This window comes from Lonchura striata, chromosome 12, assembly GCF_046129695.1.
Source record: "Lonchura striata isolate bLonStr1 chromosome 12, bLonStr1.mat, whole genome shotgun sequence".
Classification (NCBI taxonomy): Eukaryota; Metazoa; Chordata; class Aves; order Passeriformes; family Estrildidae; genus Lonchura; species Lonchura striata.
In genome coordinates this window covers 12,900,962-12,910,823 of record NC_134614.1, presented here as the reverse complement: position 1 = coordinate 12,910,823, position 9,862 = coordinate 12,900,962, and positions in this window count along the sequence as shown.

Here is a 9,862-nt window from a genome sequence, read left to right as displayed (position 1 = left end):
AAAAGCAAAAGTTTAGACCACAGAGGATTGAGCAGATGCAAACATGTGATACAAAACTGGAAAACTGTGCTCCAAGAGAGGCAAATGCACTCCAGCTGTGCCCGGAGTGGGTGGGTCATGCTTTTCCTGTGCCCAGGCTGTTTATTCGACAGCAACTACCAGGATGGGATTTCCTCCAGGTTTACATCAAGAAGCATGTCATGTATCTTGACTCTTAACTAGGCAAAAGTTACTGTATTAATAATCAACCAACCTGGGGTTCCAGACTGAGTGACAATTTGCATCCATCCCCAACTTACATAAACCCAAACCACCATAATTTAAAAAGAAAAACTTCTTGAGTTGATGTTTCCTGTGAAACCTCAATGCAAATGTGTCTTCTGGGTGCTTTGATGCATTTCAGGTTCATTTTGGGGCTCTAATTCATGGCAGCTGCTTCTCTGATTATTTCATATTAAGGACCAACTTCCAGTAACATCAGTGGGAGCAGGATTTCAGCTCTAAAGCTATTATTAACTAATGCAGCACAACAATGCCTGGCTTTCGTTCTGTTTTGTTTTCTCCCAGGGTCGGAACGTGTGTGTATCCCATTAACTCTGTCCTCACTGCTCTCAAGATGTTCCGCACAAATGATTTTATTTTTTTTGTAAGAAAATATATTTTACTAGGCAGTTTTATGAGAACTGACAAAATGCCTCGTAAATAACCCAGCAGGAAATATGGGGTAAATAAAATTTTTACAACTTCATCATAAACCTGAGAAGTCTTTGGTTCGTTTTGGAATGGAATGAGCAAGGTATTTCATTAAAAGAAAAGACATGCTCTCTAAAGCCCAACAATTATAGACACAATGCCTTTTTAACCTGCAATTCAGTCAAACAGGTTTGGTGGCAGTGGAAAATGTTAAAGGCCCTGTTTTGACAGTTTGGGTCATGCTCACCACAGATCAATTTGTAATGTAGGTTCCCTACACAGCAAAGCTGGAGAACTGGTGTGTTCCTGACCTGTCCCCAAAGTATCCAGGACCTCTAAGGAAACACCTATCTGGGAGAACCTGCTTAGGACAAGCTGAGGCTTTCTGCTGCCTTTGTACATCTCTGAGTGCGGGGCTGTGCCTGGACTCCTAAGTGCAAATGGAATACAAACAAAGATGGTCCTCAGGTCGTCAGCACAAGCCTAAAATGCAATGGTTTGGTCAAAGACCAAAAGTCTGAAATATGCTTGGTACAAGCCTCAGTCCTTGAACTTAGTGTGAAGAGGGAATTCAGCTCTGGGGAGGAGGATGTATGACTGTAATGTTTTGACAGGGTGGGAAGACAGGAAGGGGTGTCACTTTTAAGTTCTTTTCACTTGTAAAAACTCATATTGACATCCATTACTATTTTCTACTTACAGTGAAACAGAAATTAGGCAAAATACAACTTGTTTCTGGGTCCATAATAGGTAGGGAAATTACCTCCCAAAAGAAGTGCTAAGGTGCCATTGTAGGCCTGCCTTGTCTGATGAAATAGCAGATGAGGTGATCTATAGTGAAGACCTTTGCCATTTCTCATGCCTCTTGTTTTCTGATCCCCACCCTATTTGTGCCTCCAGCAGGGCTAAAAACTTGAGACAGAGCAATCCTGGAAAGGCTGGATTTCACAGAAGCATTGGAGATGTTGAGATACCCTTGTTATCTTCCTTGAATTGAGAGCAGAGCAGAGCTGACACCACCACCCAAGCCTCACCTTGCTGGCACCACAGGCTGTACTCCACAGCCAGGGTCCCCACCTCTCCTCTGGGCCATTCTTGCATAAAGCCCACCACTCAGGGTGGTATGGGCCCCACCTTCCCTTGGAGGCACTGCTGCATTCCCGGCCTTCCCTCCCAGTCCCTCCCTGCTAGATAGCCCTTCCCCACCTTCTCACCAGATTGCCTGGGTGCTCAGGACATCTACAGCAACTTCCTACAGCAATGGCATGTGAGGAAAGCATCTAAAGCTTTTGCAGCTAAAATGCCATGTAAACAAAGAGGGAAGTTCAGCTCACCCCACACTACAAAGCTCTTGTGATACTGATTTTTTGAATGGCCACACTTTGGGAACGGGACGCCTACAGGAGAGCTGGTCCCTGCACCATCAGGAACAGTCCTTCAGCCTGATCCTCCAGAATGCCGGGCACTCGGAGCCCCAGCTGGCTTCTAGGACAAGTCAGGGTGTCCCTGGCAGATTTGCCCGTATATGGGCTCCAGAGTCTGGGATGTTGTCTGGAAAGCACTGTGCAGAGAGACAATCACCACAGCCTTCCCTAGAGGAAATTCCATCTTGGCACTGAACAGCACGGTGGCATGGCAGAGCACAGCCCTGGCAGAGCAGGCTGGGCTGGTGCAGGGCTCTGCCCTCCCCCGGCAGTGGCTGACAGCATGTCAAGGGAAATTGGCTTTTCAGTGGGACACGCTGCTTTGTGAGAGCCCATATGTTCCTGAGTTATCTCTTCTGAATTCCCCTTATTATCCCAATGCCTCTGTCACCACCCCCCTGCCTCTACCCTCTCCTCAGGCTTCCATCGTGATGCAGAGGTTAAATAAAATATCATTTCCTTCTAATTTAGCCTTTGTCTTTGGCAATCAAAATGCTCTTCAGGCCCCTGAGGATTCAACCTTCCAGGTCAGGGTAGGACATGGGAAACCCCTTCCCAGGCATTTCACTGCAGATAATGTGGCTGATTCATGAGATCATTAAAAGTGCTGCCTTCTGTTGTGGCTGCTGCTTTTGGTGCTTGCCTCTATTTACTTTTCCCTCTCCACAGCACCACCTCTCCTGGCCAGATTTTGTAAACCATCTTCTGGGAAACTGGCAGCCACAGGAGGAGAAGAAAAATAAGAGCAGGTTAGATCTACTGCAGCAAAGTCTCTGTGCTCTGGGAGAAAAAAAGGTGTGAGAGTCCAGAGAGCAAGAGAACTCTGTCCCTGCTTTAGGAGCAGCTGAGCCAGGGAAGCAGCAATACTTTGCAATTCTGCCACTCCTGTTTGAGCCCTCCTGTTTGGAGTGCCAGAGTGGACAGAAGAAATGGGAGGATTCATGTTGTGATACTGTTGGGCAAATATAACAAGAGATAGGAGAACATAGCAAATCTGCCTCTAGAAGCATCACCTGTATGTTATTTGTTAGGTTGAGGGTGCAATAAAAAGCAGTAGCATATATTTTTATATTTTATAAAATCTAGTTTTATAATGGAGTGTTGTTATTTTAACCTTTCCTTCTTTGTTCAGTTTTATGTATTTGAGTTGAAAGTGGAGAGACAGCAGGGAGATAGAGAGCATTAACTTCACCCTGTGACATGCAACACAGGTAAAACGGGGGGAAGGCTGGCTTGTTTTTGTCACTCAAGTGGTGTCCAAGGTAAGTAGGATGTGTACGGAAGGAAGGTCTCTAGTGCTGGTGTCCCACACATTTTTCTGGCTGTGTTTGTCCATTTCTGACATGACTGACTGTGCAAATGTGTGGCTGGGGAACAGATGATTGTCATGTTTTCTAGGATTTGGCCCCAGGTATCTTCTCCGTGTCTAGTCTGGACAGGAGATGCAGTAGGGATGCAGGAAAAGGTAAGCACTGAGTAAAGGACAAGGTATGGGTTGTTTGTGTGCACCCATGGGTATCCATGGATTAAGAACTCTGTATCATTGGTGGATGGAACTGTAGGGAATCAGATCACAGGACCCTTTCAGAAATAGAATCTATCTATCTATCTATCTATCTATCTATCTATCTATCTATCTATCATCCATCCATCCATCCATCCATCCATCCATCCATCCATCCATCTTAAAGCAGCAGCCTCCTAAACATCTATTTAAAACATTTCAAAAAGCCAAGCTGGCAAGACGTGAAAATCAGAGGGAGACAGCAGGGTGGGGAAAGCGCCTGAGAGCCGGGAATAGAGGACAAATGGTCCCCACCCCTGCGATGGTGCCAGCCCCCATTCTCACCTTGCTAGCATCCCTCCCGTTGGTAAACAGAGACAGACAGGCAGGTTTCCACCTTGTCTCCTCAGACAAAGGAGCTGGCCCTTTGTTCCACTGCTGGCTCCCTGGCAGATGGAAGGGTGCCTGAGGGGTCTTGTTCAAGGAAAGGCTCCAGTATGCAAAACGCACCCACAGGCAAACAGGAGAGGGGTGGGTTTCCTCCTGAGAAGGACCTGGGTGAAACAGTTTTTGTCTCCTGATGGTTCTGGTTTAACTTTGAGAAGATATAAGTAGTCTATAGTTTTATTAACTGAGCCTTTTGTTTTAACAGAAACTGAGAGGGAAACCTGGCATTTGGAGCCAAACTAGTTCTGAAGGGGAAGAAAGCCAAAATCTTGACGTCAGAAGTGTGTGCATATTTCAAATATTTAAAATTCTTGCACAAAATTTCTTAGAAGGTGAGAATCTGACCCATAAATCAATTCAATACAAGCTTTGCAAAGTACTAATGTTTGCCAATCCTTGCTTTCATCCCCAGGGGATTTACTAGTTTTTATTCTTGTTACTTTCGGTGGAAGTTAAGAGAGGCAGACAAAGGGAATAGCCAAGCCAAGGAGCAGGAGTTGATGAGAAGCCCATAAGTTGGTCAGTTAGTCTATCACTCAATGGTGTGTTTTACCAGGTCTTCTTCCAAGGCCATTGAACATGTGTGGTCTAAGCTGGATGTATGTGCTTTCTCCACCCTCCTACAAAACACAAAACACCAGGCTGAGGCAATTACATCTCTGAAAACATATTGATTTCTTTTGGAAGTGTCAGGCACTGCATGGGGACATTCATTTCCATACCCAGCCCTGCTGTGTTGGCAGCTCAGATCTGCCCCTGTGGATGGGCAGTCTCTGGGTTGAAACCAGTCACCATCACTGGACCTGCTATTTGGAGATCCTGGACTGGCTGGTAACAGGAAGATGCCCACAGTGCTGTTGGCATGATTTGTCCTCTTGTTTCAGTATTTTCCTTCCCTACTCTGACCTATTATTAACAGACCCACCTTCTACCTAGTGTTTCTGTTTCCCCTGATATATTTGTAAAAGGCCTCTTATTCTCCTTAATCCCTTTGGCTATAATTAACTCATTCTGCATTTTTGCTGCCCTTATCTTTTCCCTGCAAGCCTTAACTGACTGAATATTCTTGTTTGGTTGCCTCCCTGTTTTCCATTTCTACTAAAGGTTTTCTTTTTAATCCTCAGATCTCTGAGTGGGCTTATTTCTTGCATTTTTCTTCTTTATTTACTCTTCTTTTCCTCTCCCACCTTGCTGTGTAAGGTAGACCCCATCTACCTTACACACATCTCAGGATGTGTAGATCTCAGGACTGACTCACATGGCACATTATTTGCTCCATTTCTTAATTCACTGCAACTCATTCACCTTTTTCCTTTGGCACTATGCAATTTTTTTTTTTTTTTTTTTTTTGCAATGCTGGATTTTCCATTCCTTCTTGGGAGATTCCTACCTTCTCACACAGTTCCTTTCTATTACCCAATACCTTTTGTTCTACAGAAAATATTCAAAGTAAAAATTATTTCTTTTTCAGAAAATATTATTAATTCAGGGTTTACTTTGGACCCAGAAAACCAGAAGCCACTGACTGGTGCTCAGTCCTGGGTGAGGACAGCACCAACTGCCCATGGCCATGCCCACAGCCAGTCTTGCTGGCCTTGGTCCCTGTCATCACTCTTAACAAAGCCACTTTTTTGCCCTTTACTTTCCTCCAGTTTCAGGCCTTGCTGCTCTAGTGCTGTGATTCAGCAAGGTAGAATGGGGAAGGGAAGGAGGAAGAAGTTTGGGGGTTGTTTTACAGAAAAAAAAAAAAAAAAGTGAAAAACAGTCCTCTGGGGCCTGGTACATTGGTGGTTTTGCCACTTCTGTTGCCTGATCCACCTTTTCAAACACACACGAGGAAACTTCTGAGAATTGCCCGGGGCCGGCCCAGAGCGCTCCTGCAGCCCCAAACCCAGGCTGGGGGAGACACGAGCACAGACTGGGGGAGACACAGGCACAGACCAGGGGAGACACAAGCACAGGATGGAGGAGACACGAGCACAGACCTGGGGAGACACGAGTACAGACCAGGGGACACACAAGCACAGACCGGGGAGACACGAGCCAGGCCACGGGAGACATGAGGTGCCCGGCGTGCCGGGAGGGGAGCAGCGAGGCCAGGCTGCTCCCAAACACACTCACGCCTGCACACCTACCAGCCTCCTTCCACAAAAGAGGCTTCTTTCATTTCCTGCGAGAGGAGGAGGCGGGAGAGAGGGAACATGAAGGCTGCAAATTCCTCAGCCACATATCTTGCCTCCCTCTCCTTTCCTATGCTGCCTGCCAGCTCCACGTTCAGGAGCTGCAGCTCCTGCTTCCCATACAAATAGGCAAGGCTGAACAACTGTGCTTTTAAACCTTGCAAGATATTCTGTTGCTTTGGGGGTTATTTTCTTATCACAGCATTTGTGTGCTCTGCCTGTCAGAGCCACCTCAAGGCTGCTCTAGCTCCAAAAGGCCAAGTTGCTGGGTAGCTGGTTTGGAGCACAGGCATGCCTTGTGCTGTGGTTGAAGCATTTTTTCTACTGGACCTGCCCCCTTCTTGCCCCCACCAGCCTCAGGAAGCTTGTCTTCATGCATATTGACAATTACCCTGTGCTGGAGCAATGCTTTTCCAAACCTTCTGTTCTATACCTGCCATTTCAAAGGGATATTGTTGTCAAGCACCCAGCTTGTCACAAAACTGTGAGCTAGAGACACTAAAGCAGCAGATGGTACCCAGGTGTGTTGGGCTAATCTTTGGCTTTTCTAAGGCAGGGTTCCTTTTCCCTCATGAGTAACTAGGACAAGCACAGGAGAGGCAGAAGGTGTTTCGAGTTATTTGGCGCTTGCAGGCTTTCCCTTATTTTATATGAGGTAGACTGTACTGCTTCTCCTGTGTCAGGGACAGACATTAGGGGTGATGGGTGACATCTTATTCTCTCCAGAACTGTGGCAAAACAGCTCACACCCCAGGGCTGCAGTGGCTCTGAATAGGTCATGGTTCTTTGCCCGTTCAGAGCATCCTGATGCTGTGCTCAGTTAGAGCCACTGCTGATGCAGGAGGGAGTCCAGCTGCCCCTTCTGTTTTCCTGACCCTGGAGGCATAAATGAGAGTTATCAATCAGAAACAATGCCTGAAAGTCACGTAGATTTGGTGTTCATCTAAATAGGGGAAATCCTGTGCACTGAGATTTCAGGACCTGGTGGCTGGAGTGCAAAATGCATGGAGAGAAAGCACACTTCTGCAGAACATTTCCTAAGACATCCAAGGACTCTCTGAAACCCACAAAGCCTGCCCTAAAACCACAGCTGCAACAAAAGAGGAAGAGTCCACAGCAGAACTGGGAGCATATTAAACCTTGCAAAATCGGTCTCCTTCTGTGGTGGGGAGCATGTGTATAAATATACATATACACACAGAGAGAGAGCTGTGCTTTTCCAGCATTGGGGCTAAAAGTGAATGCAGGATGTAGGAATGCTGAGCAGGGGTGGTGATTTCAGGCAGGGCTGCATCAAGTGCAGTGGCCTGAGCTGTTGGCTTCACAAGGAGAATGACCAGTCTTCCCAGGACCTAGCACAGTGGGTTTAAAGGATTCTAGGTGGTTTATAAGCCACAGAGGTAAATTCAGCAAAGATGTAAATGGGAGAGTGAACCATCAGAAAGAGAGCAACAAGGATAAGGGTACAGATAAAAAGATGTCCAAGCAGTGCAGAGTGCATAGGGCAAAAGGAGTGTAATTTCCAAGTGACACTAAGGAAGAACTTAGGAAAATAAAGTAAAAAGACTATGTTAAACTATAGCCAGCTGTCTAACCAGTACCATCTCTGTTCTTGTCCTGACACCACTGAGTGCAGTTGCTGTTGAGTTCCAACTTGTGCAGGCTCCTCTCCTATGAAGGCAGTGCTCCAAGCTGACCCCAGTGACACTGCCCAAGGTGGCTGCTTTCCTAGAAGTTGAGTCAGGAGCTCAGGATTAACTCTGTCATGCAGGACCTTTGCTGGGCAAGTGTGTGTCCCTCCTGAACAGCTTTGCTGGAGCTGGAATGACTCTGCACACAGATCTTCACAAAGAAAGGAAATTCACAAAGCTGGTGCCTGAACACATTGTCTGTAAGAGCTGTTGCTTCATCTGGACAAGCCCCTGTGCTGGTGCACACTTTGGGAATGTGCCTATGGTCTGGTTTGCAGTCAGAGCTGCATATTGTGCCTGCTGCATTTATTCCGCTGCAAGTTTCCATTCTTGTGACCATGTCCAAGGCCTGCACTGACACACATTAATGGATTGCCCACAACATGACGATGTAGAAAAATCCTGCCTTAACTAAGCAGGTATAGACTGTAGGGGTCTGAGTTAAGCAGGTGTGGAGCCTGTTCTAAATCTCAAGAGTCTGTAGCTGTTGGGCACAATGGACTCACCTCCTGGAGGACTTTAAAAGCACAGAAGAAGGAAATGCACTGGAGATCCTTGCTGCTGTCTCAGTTCTTCTGAGCACAAGGTCAGCAGAAAAACAGCTACTTCATGCTATGTCTGGGCTGCAAGCAGACAGGCTCCACTGGGCAAGCCACAGCCCTGATTCCGTGACCACCTCATCCAGGCCAGGGATGTGGTTGGAACTCCCTGACCTCCTTCAGCCCACACACCCAATCTTTCTTCCCAGGAAGTCAGATCAGAGCTGCTGTAACCCTCAAGATGGAAGGTCCAAGGAGTGGCTGAGATCAGAGTTACAGCAGTGTTGCTATCTCGGTATTATCAATGTCTTGCCTTCCACTGGAGCAAAATTCACTTTCATATCCCTCAAAGTCAGCTCGCTGTGGAATTAGTGGAGAAAGAGAGTAAAGCAAGAAGATAATGCAGTGGGGGAGCATTTCTTTGCATCTTTCCTGGGTAGAGGCATCATCCCCATTCCCATCACTTGCAGGACCAGCTGTGATTTCTCGCAATGCAATGCCAGACACAGCCATCACTCTCTGGGTTCCTTTCCCTTTCATTGTCCCTCTGGAGAACAGGACTCTTGTTAAAAACCCTGCAAGTATCATTGAGAGCCAGCTCTATTATTCCCTAGCCAGTGAAGCAAAACAGGCATACTCTCCCACAACCTAGGGATGCCCCTCTGATCTATTACCAATGGGGCTATCTTTAATGGGATCAGAGCCTGCCCTTTTTCACATCCCACAGGGACAACACCTGCCCACCAGAGAACAAAGAAGAAACCTGTTGTGATGGGAAAAAAGACAGAGTTCTCTCTAGAGAGGCAGCAAGGCTGTTTGATTAAGAGCATCTTTCTCACAGCCAGCTGGTTTGCTGGCAAAACAACCAACAAGACTTCATCTTTATGCAAGAGAGAAAAATCTCTGTGGAGTAAATGCCATGAGTTCCATTTTCTTCATCTAAATAAACCACAAGAAATCTGGGGAAATCTTTGCAGAAAAAGAATGTTGGAGCAAGAGGAAAAATATATCTACCTGAATCCAATATTTAAAAAACATTTTTAAAGGGTAATTTCAGTGCAGCATTTGAAATTCTGCAGTAAAGAGATCTATTTAGAAGCTTAATCTCTAGCTTGTCTTCCTCAAAAGACACAACAGTTACCATTGTTGTACATTTCTCTGTAGCCCCTCTCTTTGCAGAGGTGCAACATTCCAGTCAGGCAGGTCAGATGTGTTTTCTGCATGAATGTCCTCTGGAGACTGTCCCATGTGTGCACCTCTGTCCAGGAGTGCCCTTTATCTGTAGCACTCCCAGTCCTGGGGCAAGAAACCAGGACAAGACCAAACAACCCCATCTCCTTGACAGTGGTGCCAAACTCCAAACCAAACCATGCCTTTTTTTCTC